This window comes from Heterocephalus glaber, unplaced genomic scaffold, assembly GCF_053883595.1.
Source record: "Heterocephalus glaber isolate CG9 unplaced genomic scaffold, H.glaber_assembly_v1.0 deba00001472, whole genome shotgun sequence".
Taxonomy (NCBI): domain Eukaryota; kingdom Metazoa; phylum Chordata; class Mammalia; order Rodentia; family Bathyergidae; genus Heterocephalus; species Heterocephalus glaber.
This window is the reverse complement of record NW_028258315.1, coordinates 79,581,231-79,599,546: the sequence shown is the minus strand read 5'-3', so window position 1 is coordinate 79,599,546 and position 18,316 is coordinate 79,581,231. Positions and strand designations below refer to the sequence as shown.

At 36.9% G+C, this 18,316-nt stretch overlaps 1 long non-coding RNA gene across 2 annotated transcripts in view; it reads right to left on the bottom strand.

Annotated features, from left to right (window-relative positions):
* The window catches only part of LOC110344509 (uncharacterized), a 59,803-nt gene that overhangs the window by 9,472 nt on the left and 32,015 nt on the right, over positions 1 to 18,316 (bottom strand). The gene's annotated exons all lie outside the window — the stretch shown is intronic.

Below are 18,316 nucleotides of genomic sequence, written 5' to 3'. Positions count from 1 at the left end.
TGCACTTAGCAATGTGCCTAGAAAGGTGACCCCATCTCCTCAAAGGTTAATCATAGTTAATCCAAATGTAGCATGATAATCCCACCCCTCTTGCTAGTGATTGATTCGGGCTGGACATAGGATGCATCTGTGGCCAATAAGAAATCTTCTAGGGGATCTAGAAGATTGAATTTAAATAGGCACAACAGAAAATATTGCCCTTCTATATTCACTGAATATTCTTATTTCTCCATGAGTTACATTCCATTGCAGCAGCTATGCTGTGAACATGATAGGAGGCAAAAAAAAAAAAAACCAAAGCTGATAAACAGAATATTTGAGGTGCTTAACTACACAACTATGGACCTGTCTCATCACAAGATTTCTTATTTAAAATAAGAATCATCTCCATTGCTCATGAAAGTAATTCTCAGTGTGCGGGCCTCACATTTTAAGTATGAGCATCACTTAAAGTTTGTTAAAAACACAGAACCACAGGCGCTACTTCAGTCTCTGATGAACCCAGAAATCTATGATAACAAGCCCTCCCAATAACTTTGATGCACATTCAAGTTTATGAACCACTGATTTGAACTATTTGACAACATCTGGCCACAGAGCTTGAAATTTTTTTGATAGTGAATGAAGAATTGCTAATTTGTTTTCAATAGAAAACTTTACAAATATTTTCTTTTTTTATGTTAAATTCTTTTATTGGTACATTGTAGGTATACAACACAATTACAATTCTCATTGGAAATTGTACCTTTACATAATGCATCTTGGTTCTTATTTTTTCCCCATTCCTAGCCCTCCCTTCACACCCTCCGCCCATCCCTATTTACAAAGACTTTATTTCCATTTTTTCCATTTCTCAGTATTTTTTCCTTTCCCTTCTTTCCTTTCCCCTGCCCCTCCCACTACCCCTACCCCTTTGGACCTTTTCTTCCTATTTTGCATTATCAACTCTAATCATGGTTACATTTTAGGTATACAATATAATGACATTCATCATTGGAAATTTACACCTTTACATAATCTCTCTTGGGTCTTATTTTTCACCCTTGCCCAGCCCTCCCTTCAACCCCTCCATTCCTCCCTATTTACAAAGATTTTGTTCCTATTTTTCCATTTTCTCATATTAATCCCATTCCCTTCTACCCTTTCCCCTAGCCCTCCCACTTCCTTCCCCTTTGCCTCTTTTCTTCCTATTTCACATTATCTATTATACATTTAGTCGTTATTTACACTTTCAGCTTTTCACGCTAGAGAAACTATTCAGTATTTATACATGTGTGTCCTATTTATTTCACTTAAAAGTATCGCCTCAATGTGCATCCTCTTAGCTATAAATGTCTCTAGTTTCTCATTTTTTATGGCTGGGTAGTACTGCATTTTATTTAAAAAACCACATTTTCTTTATCCAGTCTCCAGTTGATGGGCAATTGGGCTGCTTCCAAGTTTTAGCTATCACAAACTGTGCTGCAATGAACATGGGTGCACATATATCACTGTGGTATAATTCTTTTAATTCTTTGGGGAAGATCCCCAGCCGTGGAATAGCAGGGTCAAATGGGACTTCCAGTCCTAGTTCTTTGAGCTATCTCCATACTGATTTCCACAGTGGTTGCATCAGTCTACACTCTCACCAGCAGTGGAGCAGGGTTCCTCTTTCCCCACAGCCCCGCCAGCATTTGTTACTGGTTGATTTCATGATAGCAGCCATTCTTTCTGGAGTGAGGTGGAATCTCAGCATTGTTTTCATTTGCATCTCTCAAAAGACCAGTGATGTTGAACATTTTTTCATGTATTTATTTGCTATTTCTACTTCTTTCTCTGAGAAATGTCTATTCATTTCAGATGCCCATTTTCAGATTGGGTCTTTAAATTTGGGAGGTCTGATCTTTTTAAGTTCTTTATAGATTTGAGATAGTAGACCTTTGTCTGAGGAAAAGCAGGTGAAGATTTTTTTCCCACATTGTGGGTTGTCTCTTCACACTGCTGGTTGTTTCTCTTGCTATGCAGAAGCTTTTTAATAAGAAGAGATCCCACTTGTTGATTGTTTTTGCTAGTTCACGGGCAACTGAGGTTTTGTTCATAAAATCTTTTCCTACACCGATATCTTCAAGAATTCTACTTAACCAAGCTATGGCCCCACATTGTAAGACCTTCAGGCCCACACCACCAGAGAGGGACTGCTTTGATCTCATCTGAGCACAGATACAAATATCACAGATATAGTGAAGCTCAGCCGGCCCCAGCACCCGGAAGGAAGCTCCCCCGCTGCCATCCCAGGTTCCTAGGGCCAAGAACATGAGCCGGTCCCAGCAACCAGAAGGAAGCTCCCGGCCTCCATCCCAGGCTCCTAGGGCAGTGAAGCTCAGCCGGTCCCAGCACCCAGAGGGAAGCTCCCCACCTCCATCCCAGGCTCCTAGGGCAGTGAAGCTCAGCCAGTCCCAGCACCCGGAAGGAAGCTCCCCTGCTGCCATCCCAAGCTTCTAGGGCAGAGAAGATGAGCCATGTGGGCACCAGAAGCACCCCCTGCCCCGCCATGGAAATGAGAAGACACATAAACAAGCCTCAAAAACAGACTTCCAGATCACCTAGAGCAACCCCAAAGGGAAACAAGATGGAACACTCTGATACTCAACCACCTGGACTCTCTGAACTGGCAACAGAAGAGGATCTGGGAAAAATGAAATCAGAAATAATTACTCAGATAACAGCAAAGATTTTGCTCATGGTGCAAGACGTGATTAATAAATCTAGAGAGGACACAGATAAAAAATAGAGGATCTAAGGAACATGATGGAATCCCAACATAGGAAACAAATGGAATCCATAAAACAGATACAAACAGATTTCCAAGAGATTAAAAACTCCATTGAAAGTCTGCACAGCAGAATGAACCAATGTGAGGATAGAATTTCACATATAGAAGATAAGATTGCAATTAGTGAGGAGAAAAAGAAAAATTGCTTTAAAATTGTAAGGGAACACGAGAAATCAATCCAGCAGCTGCTAGACAATGCAAAGAAGAATAACATAAGACTGATTAGAGTCAATGAAGAAACAGGAGAAAGTGCAGATGACATAAAAAAACTCTTCACAGAAGTGATGGCAGAAAACTACCCAAGGAGGGGAAAAGAACTTGACATACAGATAAGTGAGGCATATAGGACTCCAGCTAGCCTTAATAAAAAAAAACTACATATAGACATATAATATTTAGGATTCCAGAAATCCAACAGAAGAATAAAATTCTACAAGCAGTGAGAGAAAAGAAACAAATCACATACAAAGGAAAGCCCATCAGAATCACAGCAGACTTCTCAACACAAACCATCAAGGCAAGAAGAGCTTGGAGTGATGTATTTCAAGCCCTAAAGGAAAACAGCCTCCAACCCAGATTGATGTACCCTGCAAAACTATCTTTCAAAATTGATGGAGAAATAAGATACTTTCATGATAAAGAGCACCTCAGGAACTTCATGAATATCAAACCGGCACTCCAAAAAATTTTAGACAATACCCTAGGAAAAGACAATGAGGATCCCAACCCCAGGAAACCCAGCAGAATGAATCCACTGGGCATGACAAATTAAAGGCAAAGGGGGAAAATCCAACAAAAAGAAAATGTCATGACAAGGCTCTTAAAACTTTTGACTTCATCTCCCTAATGAGTGTATAATTCAATCTTGTTATTGTACTGATAAGTATTTTTCTGATTCTAAGGTTGCACACCTTTCCTTGTGCTGTGCTGGCTATTTATCATCATCTTCTTATGTCTACATTTAAATTGGGTTGTCTATTAATGAGCTCTAAGAATTCTTTATATATTCTGCTCATAGGTTATATGCATTGGAAATATGGTCTGTTTAAGCACTACTTTTCATTTTAATGATGTCATTTAAAGTTCTAAATTTTGATGGAATCTCATTTATCAATGTTTTTTCTTTTATACATCATGTTTTTTGTATCCTAGGTTGTTCTTGCCTACCCTGAATTCATAAATATTTTCCCTCATAATTTTTTCTTAAAGTTTTATACTTTTAGGCTTTCTTATTTAGGTTCATTGTTCCCTTCAACTCATTTTCATGTATGGAAAAAAAGGGTTGAGGTTAATTTTTTATATACAGATACCAGGTGTTCTAGTGCTATTTGCTGAAGACACTATCACTTCCTCGGCTCTTGAATTGAGTTCATAGTCTATAAAATGCTAATGTTAAATAATCTTTCAAAACTCAGTGGACCATATATATGTGGTTCTATTTCTAGATTCTCTGTTTTATTCCAATGATCTATATGTCTTTCCTTACACCAACACTCTCTTGATTACTGTAGCTTTAGAAGAAGTCTTAAAATTGGGTGCTAAACATCTTTCAACACTGCTTTTGTTTTTGGCTTTTCTGGGTCATATGTACTCCTACATAACTTTTAAATTTCAATATCCAGTTCTTCATTTATAGCAAGTATACACAGACCTGAATTTTTATATATACTTTGTGTTTTCTAATCCTGCTAAATTCAAGTACAAGTTCTAGGGGCTCCTAGAGATTTCTTAGTATTTTCTTGGTAGATGATCATTTCATTGACATATAAAGATTTTGCTTTTGCCGTGCCAATCCTATCCAAGTTGTGTCATTTTATTACCAGAGTATTTTGGTTTAGATCTATGTTTCAAAGTCTAATGGACAGATGAAGAGTAGGCATATATGCCAGTGTTCCCTACTTTAGGAAGAAAGCATTGTATCATCAAAAAAAAGAATACTACCTAACCTATGTTCCAACTGGTTCAGAGTTTCCATTGTAATATTTAGACCTTTAATCCATTTTGATTTTAGTTTACTGCATGGCAAGAGATATAGGTCTAGTTTTAATCTTTGGCAAGTTGAAACCCAATTTTTCCAGCACCATTTATCAAAGAGGCTATCTTTCCTCCAGTGAGGGTGTTTGGCTCCTTTGTCGAAGATGAGATGGCTGAGTGTGTCTGGCATTGTTTCTGCATCTTCTAATCTGTTCCACTGGTCCTCAGGTCTGTTTCTTTGCCAGTACCATGCTGTTTTTATCACAGTAGCTTTGTAGTAGAGTTGCAGGTTGGGGATTGTGATACCCCCTGCCATGTCTCTGTTACCTAGAATTGCTTTTGCTATTCTGGGTCTCTTCTTGTTCCAAATGAATTTTTGGATTGTTTTCTCAAGGTCCATGAAGTATGCTGCTGGAGTCTCTATTGGAATTGCATTAAATCTATATAGCAGATTTGGAAGTATGGCCATTTTCACTATATTAATCCTTCCTACCCAGGAGCAGGGGATGTCTGTCCATTTTCTGATATCATCTTCAATCTCTCTTTTCAGAGTGCTATAGTTTTCAGAGAAGAGGTCTTTGATTTCTTTCACTAGGTTGATTCCTAGATATTTCAGTTTTTTGGGTACTATCGTGAAAGGAATTATTTGCCGTATTTCTCTCTTAGTGAGTCTGTCATTCGTGTAGAGGAAAGCTATTGATTTTTGTGTGTTGACCTTGTAACCAGCTACTTGACTGAATTTGGTTATTAAGTCTAGAAGACTTTTGGTGGAGTTCTTGGGGTCTTCTATATAGAGTATCATGGCATCTGCAAATAATGACAATTTGATTTCTTCATTTCCTATCTTTATTCCTTTTATTTCTTTCTCTTGTCTGATTGCCATGGCTAATATTTCCAGAACTATATTGAACAAGAGTGGTGATAGTGGACATCCTTGTCTTTTTCCTGATTTTCATGTGAAGGATTTCAGTTTTTGACCATTTAGTATATTGACTGTTGGTTTTTCATAGATGGCTTTTATCAGTTTGAGGTAGAGACCATCTATTAAAATTTTTTGTAGGGTTTTTATCATAAATGCATGTTGGATTTTGTCAAATGCTTTTTCTGCATCTATGGAGATAATCACATGGTTTTTGTCCTTGGCTCTATTGGTATAGTGTATCACATTGATTGATTTGCATATGTTGAACCATCCCTGCATCCCTGGGATGAATCCCACTTGATCAGGGTGTATGATCTTCTTGATGATCTTCTGCATTCTGTTTGCCATTATCTTATTAAGGATTTTTGCACCTATGCTCATTAGTGAGATTGACCTATAGTTCTCCTTTTCGGTTGGGTCATTCTCTCCTTTGGGGATCAAGGTGTGCTTGCTTCTAGGAATGAATTTGGGAGTACTGCTTCCCTTTCAATTTCATTGAAGAGTTTAAGCAGTAGTGGCAGCAGTTCCTCTCTAAATGTCTTGTAGAATTCAGCAGTGAAACCATCAGGGCCCGTGGTTTTCTTAGTTGATAAGTTTTTCATTACATTTTCAATTTCATTGGTTGATATTGGGTTGTTCAGAATTTTTAGGTCTTCTTCGTTCAATTTTGGTAATTCATATGTATCTAGGAATCTGTCCATTTCTTCTGTGTTTTCCATCTTATTGGCATATAGTTTCTAGAAGTAGGTATTGATGATCCTCTGGATTTCTGCTGGGTCTGTTGTAATTTCAACCTTTTCATTCCTAATTGCATGGATTTGGGCCTTTTCTTTCCTTTTTCTGATAAGGTTGGCTAAGGGTTTGTCAATTTTGTTGATTCTTTTGAAGAACCAACTCTTGGCTTCATTGATTTTTTTGTATCATTCTCTTAGTCTCCATTGCATTGATTTCTCCTCTGATCTTCATAATTTCTTCCCTTTATGAGCTCTGGGGTTGTCCTGCTCTTCTTTTTCTAGAAGCTTGAGGTGCAGCATCAGGTTGTTTAATTGAGCTTGTTCGGTTTTCCTAATATGTGTATTCACTGCTATGAATTTCCCTCATAAGACTGCTTTCATTGTGTCCCATAGATTCCGATATGTTGTATTGTCATTGTCATTTAATTGAAGGAACTGTCTGATTTCTTCTTTAATTTCCTCTGTGACCCATTGGTTATTCAGAAGTATGTTGTTCAATTTCCACGTGTTTATGAAATTTTTTGAGTTTCTTTTGCTATGGCTCTCCAATTTCATTGCACTATGGTCTGACAATATACAAGGGATAACTTCAATTCCTTTGCACTTACATAACATGTTCTATGTGTGAGTATGTGATCTATTTTGGAGAATGACCCATGTGCAGCTGAGAAGAATATGTATTCTGATTTTGTGGGGTGGAAGACTCTGTAAACATCTGTTAAGTTCATTTGTTGAAGAGTTAGATTGAGTTCTAGTATTTTATTACTTATTTTTTGTCTAGTTGATCTACCTATTTGTGACAGTGGGGTGTTCAGGTTCCCCACTAGAATTGTATTAGTGCATATATGACTTTTCATGTCTGTTAGTATTTGTTTTACATAGTAGGGCACATTAGTTTTTGGTGCATAGATATTTATGATTGTCATCTCTTCCTCTTGGATTCTTCCCTTTACAAAGGGGTAGTGTCCTTCTTCATCTCTCTTAATTAGTGTTGGTTTGAAATCTACTTGATCTGCAAAGAGGACAGCTACTCCTGCTTTTTTTCAGGTTCCTATCACATGGAGTATTGTTTTCCACCCTTTAACTTTCAGTCTATGAGTTTCCTTTTGAATTAAGTGTGTTTCTTGTATGTAGAATATTGTTGGATTTTGCTTCTTGACCCATTCTGCCAGTCTATTTCTTTTGATTGGTTAATTGAGACCATTAACGTTGATGGTTATAACTGAAACATATTGACTTGTCATTGCCATGACTTTTTCTTTCTGTTGGGCTCTCCCCCTTTACATTTAATTTCTTGTTGTGCCTGATGGGTTCAGTCTGCTTTGCTTCCTGGGGTTGTGATTCTCAATATCTGTTCCTTGGATATTGTGTAAAATTCTTTGGAGTGCTGGTTTGGTATTCACGAAGTTCCTAAAGTGTTCTTTGTCATGAAAGTATCTTATTTCTCCATCCATTTTGAAAGATAGTTTTGCAGGGTACATCAATCTGGGTTGGAAGCTGTTCTCTTTTAGGGCTTGGAATATGTCACTCCAAGCTCTTCTTGCCTTGATGGTTTGTGTTGAGAAGTCTGCTGTGATTCTGATGGGCTTTCCTTTGTATGTGATTTGTTTCTTTTCTCTGACTGCTTTGAGAACTTTGTTCTTCTGTTGTGTTTCTGGAATCTTAACAATTATATGCCTATGTGTAGATTTTTTTTTGATCAAGGCTATTTGGAGTCCTATATGCCTCACTTATCTGTATGTCAAGTTCTTTTCCCCTGCTTGGGAAGTTTTCTGCCATTATTTCTGCGAAGAGTTTTTTTATGTCATCTGCACTCTCTCCTGTTTCTTCATTGAGCCCAATCAGTCTTATGGTATTCTTCTTTGCATCATCTAGCAGCTGCTGGATTGATTTCTCATGATCCCTTATAATTTTGAAGCAATTTTTCTTTTCCTGGTCATTAATTGCAGTCTTCTCTTCTATATCTGAAATTCTGTCCTCACATTGGCTCATTCTGCTGTGTAGACTTTCAATGGAGTTTTTTATGTCCTGGAAATCTATTTGCATCTGTTTTATGGATTCCATTTGTTTCCTATGTTGTGATTCCATCATGTTCCTCAGCTCCTCTCTAGATTTATTAATCATGTCTTGCACTAGGAACAAAATTTCTCCTGTTATCTGAGAAATTATTTCTGATTTCATTTTTTCCAGATCCCCTTTTGTTGCCAGTTCAGTGGGTCCAGGTGGTTGAGTATCAGAGTGTTCCATCTCATTTCCTTTTGGGGTTGCTGTAGGTGACCTGGAAGTCTGGTTTTGAAATTTATTTACATGTTTTCTCATTTCAACCTGGGGGGTGGGGGGGGTGCTGTTGGCACCTGCGTGGATTACCTCCTCTGATCTGGGAGAGGTGGGACAGGGGCTGGGAACAGTGGTAGGGATGGTGGCCCAAAAGCCCTTTCCTCTGGGCTGGGAGCAGCTGGAGGGATGGTGGCCAGGAAGCCCCTACCTCAGGACCAGGAGCAGTGAGATGGCGGCTCAGAAGCCCCTACCTCTGGGCCGGGAGCAGCGGGACCCAATACCATGGTCTGGTGGTCTGGTGTCCTCTGCGTTTTTGTAGTTTGCAACCAGGTGGCTGTACAGAGTAGCGGGGGTGGGGTGGGGTCCAGTGGATTGCTGCCAGGGCACGGGCTGATTTGTCATTTTCCACGAGACTCGTGACCTTAGTAGGGCGTCCGCAGACCTGCCTGTCTGCAGCGGGCTGATTCCGCATGTTCCATGCGATATTTTCCACATAACATACGGGAACTAGTTCTCAAATTTCAGGTAATGGTGGGTGACCACAAGAAAATCACTTAACATCTTTTCATTCCAGCTACATTTGTAATGAAATGGGGTGATGGTAGTCCACAGACTATATAGGGAAACTATTGGCATCACATGACAGAGACAAATGTTATATGCACCAATTATCTCATTTGATGCTTTTATGTTTTCTGTCTTAGTAAAATGTTCTATTACATCTACTATGATTAGCTAAACTACCAATTATATGGTAAATAGTGGTAATTACAAAAATATTCTGCCCTCTTATTTTACTTTAGAAGAAAGGTAAAAATGAAAACCTAGCGTGTATTTTTGAAGAAATGTTCAGGCAAAAAAACTGGAGAAAATATATAAAACTCATAATTAAAATACTTTATATTTGATCATGCAGAATACCAAAATAACATGATCCCCTTCCATTTGGCTACCAATGACCAATGCACTACAAAGAATACTAATAAAGTTGATATGTGGATGAAGAAAATAAGAAAAGAATGGACACTATTTGGGTACAAATTGAACTTTTTCTTTTTTTTAAATTATATTCAGCTATACATGAAACAAATAGCCATACATTTAATAATCAAAATAGCAAATATTAAGCACAGAATAAGTAATTAATAAATGAGGAAGTACATATAAATTGACCAAACTGTACAGATGGATGATTTGAGGTCTACAAAGATGAAAAGTAGGTGACAACTGGGCTGTGCTCAATTATAGCAAAACTTAACTTTTCCTATAGCTTTACTTATTCTATTTATATAAATATAATTATTGTATTACTCTCATACATATCAGGTGTGATTAAGGGAAGATCTACTATCTACTACCTTCTCTCCCAGATTATCACAATCTATTCATCTTTCTTTAATTCAGGGAAAAGGAGGCAGTCTGTCTCTTCTCTAGAGTGTTGGCTCTGAAGCTAGATTGTCTGGGTTTCCTTCCTCATTGAATAATATAAGAAGATATATGTAAAGTGCTTAGGAAACACCTAGCAGAAGGTTAAGTGTTTAATTAATGTTAACCAATATTATTAGAGAGCAGTTTAACCTCTTTTCTCATCATGAGCACATGTAGAAATTACCAAATCTTTTTAAAAGTATAATCTATTCAAAACTGAAGACCTATTCCTCAGGAATTCTGATAAACACCAATAGGGCATATGGCTATTTCACCTCCCACCCTAAAACACATGCACACACCCACACACTCACACATACACGCATACACACACGTGCCCTTCCTTCTTGCAAATCATTATTAGATTGAGTCAGTGCCACTGTTTCAGAGTGTGTTTTCTTTTTTGCTTGTTTTTGCTTTTGCTTTTGTGAACCAGATCTTACTATGTAGTCCAGTCCCCTACGTGATCCTGCCTTCTCAGCCTGATGAGTGTTGGAATTACAGGTGTGAACTACCATGGCTCGGTCATGTTCAGGGTTTCTGTATGAATTGAACTGAAGCTTCTTTGGGTGCTGGTTTTTCTTTATCATTTATCTTTACCATTTAGTAGAGTGTTTATAAAATAAAAAATTATCATATGAATGAGTGAAACATATACTACTTAGCTACAAGCCTACAATTCATTTGTTTGTTTGAAGCAGGCACAGAAAAACCTGGTAGAAATTTTTTCCCTTCCTTCTATAGTAAGTCTTTCTTTAAGAGCTAATCCTAAAGTAGTATTTTCAAGTCAAATATTCATTTTATGATTCTTACTTTATATTACCAAATTAGTATCTACAACTGTTGAGTCTAGCAATACATGAGTATAACTGTTTACCTTATTAGCAGTGAAAAGATATTTCCATATGGCTAATTTCATGGATATACTATGGTTATGGTTATCAAATTGGGAGTAAAATTTATAAGTGATCTTTTTGGGCAATTGGGCAGATTATTTGAACTCCACATCATCTAGCACAATCAGGGCTATTGTTAGATTCAGTTACCTTATAGCCACTTGAAACTTAAATTTTTTCATTATTAATAAGGCTAGCCATTCATCAAAAATGTCCACATATTCACATGATGCATATGGACACTGGATTTGAATGGAGTAAAAGCATGAGATAGAAGAAGGCATATGTGTCTGAACTCAATTCTATAACTGAAAGTTTATAACTTTCAGTATAACTGAAGTTTAAAGGGGGGAAAATAAGAAATAAAAAATGAGTTTGTATAGATTTATATAACTTTTATGAAGTCTAACATACATTTCAAAAAATTCTTTTACAACAACAGACAAATAAATGATATCTGAGAAATCTAATCTTAATCTAAAAGTCATTAGGCTCTTTAAAGTCATGAACCCAAACATAGTTTTGAATTCTCTCCGGGGGAAAAAAAAGATTGTATTAGTCACCCAGTTGGTGGAGGGGGGGGGGGAATGCTGAAAAGAAATATGACCTATCAAAAGGATTTGATCTATCAAAAGGATTATAGATCAAATTTAAAGTATTCCAGTTATTAAGCTATTTTCTTTCAGACAGTTTTATGTCTCCCTGCCCACAATGTCTAAACTCTGTTTTGTGATGCTGGATCTGGAGATTTTCACAGTACAATTCTTTGTCTAGTTTTTGTTTTTGTTTTTGTTTTTGTTTTTGTTTTTAGGGTCTGCCATCAGGAAGAGACTAAATAGCTGGACCATGCTTCTACCTATTTGCTTTTTGTTTCTGTACATATTACTTCTATGAAAGCCCTTTACTCTGCAAGGGTTGTTGGCTCCAAAGGATGCTTGGTTCTAGACTTCAGTCCTTCCATCCTGGCATTTCAGAGCCTATGCACCATGCTTCCTTTGAGGATCTTGGACCAGCTACACTGTATTTCTTCCTCACACATCTAAGTCCCTGATCAGTTCTAGGCTCAAATGATAACACCATCTGCCTGAACCTCCTGTATCTAGCTTACCTCAGGGTCCCCTCTTTGTTCTTTAAGTTTTCCAAATGTCTAACAAATTCTATTAAATATTTTTGTTAAGATAATTGATGTATTCTCTGTCTCCATGACTAAATACTGACTGGACCAGCAATTAACAGTTCATCATTTGTTGAGGAAACATGAAATGAGGCCTTCTGTGTGTCTACAAGAGAATAGTCACTATATATATATGGATAAAAACAACAGTGCACGAACCAGGTAGTCTCCTGACAGCCTACTGAAAGTCTTAGTAAAGTGTCGCTGCTGCTTTCTCCTATGCAATGACAAAGATAAAAGACCAAACATATTCTTTTATATCACTTCCTTTACTTTGTCCTTTCCTTAAAAACAGTCTCAAAATTCTATTTGGTTTTTTAGGACACTGACTAACATATACTATTATCATGATTGTACTCTCATCTTTACCTATGCTGTGCTTTCTAGTTGTTGACATTTAAGCCTTTTACTTTAAACCTGAAGGTTCCATTTGTTAGCTCATTTATCATCTTTTTTTCTTACTAGATGAAAAGCAATTCTACTAAGTGCCCACAGATACCTCTGGGAGGCTCAACTGTGAGTATCTCCAGTTCTGCAGTGAGACTTTTCCAAAGACATCTAAATGGATGTCACAGTCAATCACTGTCCTGAAATCCGTGCTTCTGATATAAATTCAACTTTCAAACTGCTTCTCACAGACTATAGATTCTTGTTGAAGACAAATTAAGTTGGTGTAAATGATTCCTATCCCCAAGCTGGGCACCTTTCAGAAATTCTCTGTTATTAAAGTTAATCCTGACATGAAATCAAAGAAATAATTTTCACCCAATTATTAAAGGCCAATAAGATATCTTCAAATTAACTGTAGAATAAAAATAATATTGAAGAAAATTAGGACTTCCAGAATGATAGAATCAAGAACTCAATAAAGACTCTAGCAAAACAATGATTTAACTGGTGATCCATATTTTTTAACAATTCTTTTGGACTCTTAGGAAATTATCTTATAAAATCAAATGAAGAAACAATCATTTGTGAACATCTGCTAAATCATGGTAAGAACTGCTAAGGGTTGGTGGCATTTCAGACATGGCACAATCCTTACATCTCTTCCACTCCCAGTTTAGGTACAGGATGTTTCCCTCAGGCTTTCTAGGACCAACCAAGAAGGTTGAATTAGTTCAGCCAAGTCATGAAAATAAAAATAAATGACAAGGCACACAAGTCAGGGGATCAGTATCCAGAGTTGCTTCAATATTTATTGATCTAAATGTCTAGTTTTCAACCAAAAAATATGAGACCTACAAAGAAACAAAAAAGTCGAATGCAGTGGTGAACGTTTTAGAAACAAGTGCCCAATCTACATTTATTTATTGCAAAGTGCGAACACTGCAATTAAATCTGGATACTGTTTTAGGTTAGAAAAAATAATTCATACATTAGCATTTTTATCATAAAAGAAAAACAGCATGTGTGCCATAGGTTCACCACCACTGGATACCCAGAGTGGGGAAAAAGCAGGCAGAGGAAACTGTAGTTGAAGAGGTCCAGGTAGTAGAATTTTTAAAAGCTATTATAAAGATTTATAAATAACCAATCAGTATATGAAGAAGTAAATAAAGGTATCATGACAATGTTTCATCAAATAAAGGTCAATAAAAAGTTTAAAATTATTTTAAAAGATTGGAAAGTAGAAAAATACAAAAAGATTAGAAAATACAAAACAAAAATAAAAATCACTAGAACATATGATTTGGCAAAAGAAAGAATTAGCAAATTTGAAGATAGATCAATAGACATTGTGTGATCTGAAGAACAGAAATAAATCACCAAAAAGAGATGACAGGAGAATGTTGGAAAGAGGCAATAGATTTTGGGAAGCTGGAGCAAATGCCCACTAGGGAAGCTGGAGAGCAGATGGCAGAGGGAGTGGCTCCTGTGGAATTAAGTGAACAGCTTAAAGTGGCAAGAGGGTTTTCCACCAGCCTGAACTTTAATTGTTCCACCCAAAGAGCACCACAGTCTTCCTTGTCATCTTTAATTCCTACAATGCAGAGAACGTTCATGTAGTAAGAAATGTATAATTATCAAATACAGTATGACTTTAAATGTGAAAATTATCTTAAGGCATGGGATGCATGTAGGAACCCTCAAATTACAACACATTAGAAGTTATTATTTCAGCCTAAGGTCAAGCGTGACTTTAAGTTGGAGAATCACTAAGGTATATCAATCTTTCTACTCACATGCCCACAGGGACTGAGAGAAACGCACTGCGCTCAAGAAGAACCACTCAGTGTTATCAGCACAAAACAAATATATGATGGAAAGCTTAATAAACATGAAGTCAAAACTTCAAGAGGGATGTCTGTCAAATAATAAATCCAGTTGATGTCTAAATTCCTCAGGACTTCTGAAAATGCAAAGGATAACGTTGAGCTGGAGCTTCACCTCTGTCTGCTCCAACCTGAACTGTGTGCTTTTTTCTCCCCTACCATTCACTTTGCAAGTTTGTATAAGCTGTCTCTTTCTTGGTTACCTATCATCTTTCCCACTTTCACTCTCTATAAACACTATTTCTGCTACATCTTCAAAAGCTTATCTCCTCTCCACAGCTGTCTGTTCAAAGTTGAAAGCCTGACACTGATTTCACCAGGTTGAATTACTCTGAAATAAATTCCTCAGGGCAGAGACCAGTTTCTCACGCATTGTCAATAGCTAAATATAGTGTCAGTGCTTCATAAACATAGGATGAATATAAATAACACACTAAAAGCAAGGTTGTAGTAATTCCTGCATATTGTACAATTAAAATTTGATGCTTTGGCTGAACTCTGGATATTCTCTAAAAAATTATCAAAAAGTGAGCATTCTCTTCTTTTTTGGGGGGGGTACCAGGGATCGAACTCGGGTCCTTGCGCTTGCAAGGCAGGCGGCAGAACCACTGAGCTAAATCCCCGGCCCCCCATTCTCTTCTAATATGTGGGAGACAGAACTTTACAAATAGAAATTTGGGGATTCTCTTTGCATGACATGAATGCCCAGGAAAACTGACTTCTTATTCCACCATACCCAGACTTTCCATGAGATTAAATGTTCACAAGTATTATTCCCCTTTGGCTTCCCTCTGGGTAGAATAAATTTCTCAGTTCTATGAGCTTTGGACTTACACATATCAAATGTGAGATAGTCATATAAAATAACAATAACAAAAAAATGTAGCACTTATGACACGGACTTTCTGAAATGCTTACAAGGTGGCTTGGGGATCTATTCTAGTCCCTTGGAATTCTGAATTGGTATCTAAGTATTTTGACTAGCCTACTTGTGAAATCATACAGAGGTGGCCTGAAATTGCATGGACAAGGGGAGAGATAGTCTTCCAGCTGTTCCTCCCAAATGAGACCACAGAAGTGAGAACTCAGACAAGTAAAACTTCTTAGACTGTCCAGGGCCAGCCTAAAGAGCAGCTATCAATGACAGAAGGATACCAGTGATGCCACACTTACCCAAGCCCTGCCAAAAGTCTTAATTTATTGATCAGGAGCATAGCAAAATGCTTTCCTTTTAAGCAACTAAATCTGATGTAATTTTTTATTCAGTGATAAATACTCAGAACATTCATTTTACTCCCACATGCTCAAACACACTTATCCCATTGTTCTTGACACTTTCTGAAGCAGTTCTGGAAGTTCTCTTTCATAGGTGTCTTTCCACGGCTACTTTGATGTCCTGAATTGATTAAAAACATTTACAGCAATTTCTATCAAATAAAAACATTACAGTATGGCCTTATCCACCTTGTTCATTAGGTCTGGCACCATGCAGCTTGTGGCTGTTCCCCAAAGTGAAAAGGATCTTGAAAAGCAAACGTTTTTAATTGATTCAGGACATTGAGATAGTCATGAGAGCACAAATAAAGGCAGTCATGGAAAAGATCTTTCAGAACTGCTTCAGAAATTGACAAGAATGATGGAAAAGATCTTTCAGAACTGCTTCAGAAATTGACAAGAATTATGGGATAAGTGTGTTCAAAGCAGGGGTGTGTGTGGGGGGGGTTAATGGCAATGTGTCTTTTGCTGCAATAAATTATTAAAATTTTAAAATTCATCATTATTTTGATCCCATCTCATTTACAATACACTAAAGTGACACAACTCAGTATAAAAACGGACAGCACTGGGGCTGGGGATTTAGTTCAGTGGTTCCAGAGCCTGCCTCAAACCACAAGGACCCAAGTTTGATCCCCAGTACCAAAAAAAAAAAAGGACAGCACTTACATTTTATTATATGGATGTTGAGCAACCTCTATCATTATTTAATGTCTTTCTTACATTAAAAAGTACTGAAAATATGTAACTTATTTCTGCTGTTGAACAGGTGGAAATGTTTAAAGAGATATTTATTAAATTATCCAAAGTCAGAGAGTTGGTAGAATAGTAAAACTAAAAGCTAACCTCAGAATTATCACACCAAGCCCTAATTTCTTAACCACACTGATTCAGAGCTAGGAAAATCCAAGGGGTCTGGTGTTTAGGGCACTGCTTATTTCCTTCAGCAATTCCACAGCAACCATGCAACCAGTTTACAAGCCTTTTGATAAATGTGACAGTACTGCCATTTGTACAGAGAAATGGGCAGGAGATTAAATTACACCTATTAAAGTAAAGCCTGGTTTAGACCAGTTAAAAATCTGGCTCAGTGTGTCTTGGGTGTTGGAAGAGGGACAGAAGACCAAAGAATTAACACAATAAAAAACTGTTGCTAGCTGGCCAACAGACATTAGTATTCACAACCAAGATAGCTAATACCTGCCAATTTAAGAAAAGCCAGCAGAATTAAGCAGAATTACAAAGCAAACCACTTTCCCTCTCTAAGTGAATTTGTCATTAGGGCCTGATTTAGCTGGGTGTGAAATTGGATTACATAGCTGACTAAGGTTTTCACAAGCATATTACCTCTAGTATAGTTACCTTTATTGTCAACACATAGGGCAAAGTTTTTCTAGTCATTTATAAGTCATGTGGGTCTAAGAACAGAGTGGGGAAAGAAATCAAAGTAATAGAATAATGATAGATTTCTTCTCTTGGCTATGGCTGGTATCACCAATTATTACCAGGAGGGGCCTTAAAAGGAAAATCCTTGAATCAGAGGCCCAGCCCATTTTAGGCAGTAAGCAACCCAAAATCAATAGCGTAGGCCACTCTGTAAAGATAATAATTAAATACAGGAAATAATAGAAACACCAAAAGCATGGTTAAGAATATCTTCTATCAAACAAAATAAACTGAGGCACAGTCTACAAATATAACTACTGTTTTCTCCTTAAAAACATCCAGTAATTAAAGTAAAAGAAAGACAGAGGAATTATCTTCAATTAAAGGAGATTGATGATGACAACCAAATGCAAAATATTTCAGAATGGATCCTGAACCAGAAAAGAGAAATCATCTTTTCTTTTTCCCATAAAAAGACAGTGAAACCATTAGCATAATTTGAACTAATTTATAATTCCCAAAGTATCATTTTTCACTAGTCCTAGTTTCCAAAACTGTTACTACAAACTTTCTAGAGGTCAGTTCTAAAGGTTTTTCCAGTTGTACTATGCAGCTTGTTCTCTTCCACTCCAAATTTTTGTAATTTTGATTTCTCTCTTGTTCCATAGGTTCCTAAGTGGATTTTATTTTTGAAAGTGAGAAATTTTATTTACCCTTTTTCATATTTTGTTTTCCCTGACTTTTCATTTTACTTTCTTTAATTCTCTGTTCTTTCTTTGTGAATTCTTTCTACTTTTTAAAAATTGGTAGTAAGCTAAACTTCATCTTTCTCCTTAATGCTAAAAGCATTTATTCACTCTGAGTACAGCTTTGACAGTGCCATGTGACTCTAATTTGCATTGCTCTCTATACAGTTTCTATATCTATCATTCTTTTTTAATTTCAACTTTCCTTCAACAGTTACCTAAAAATGCATTCGGTGTTACATATTTAATGTTTGGGGGTTACCTTCATACCATTTATTCCTAATGTTTAATAATTCCTTCATTAAGTTTCAAGTGTTTGTTGCAATATGATCAGAAAGGGTAGCCTGTAAAATCTGTTCTTTTTTATATGCAAAATTTCATTGTGTTCAAGTACCTTTGCAATTTTTGTAAATATT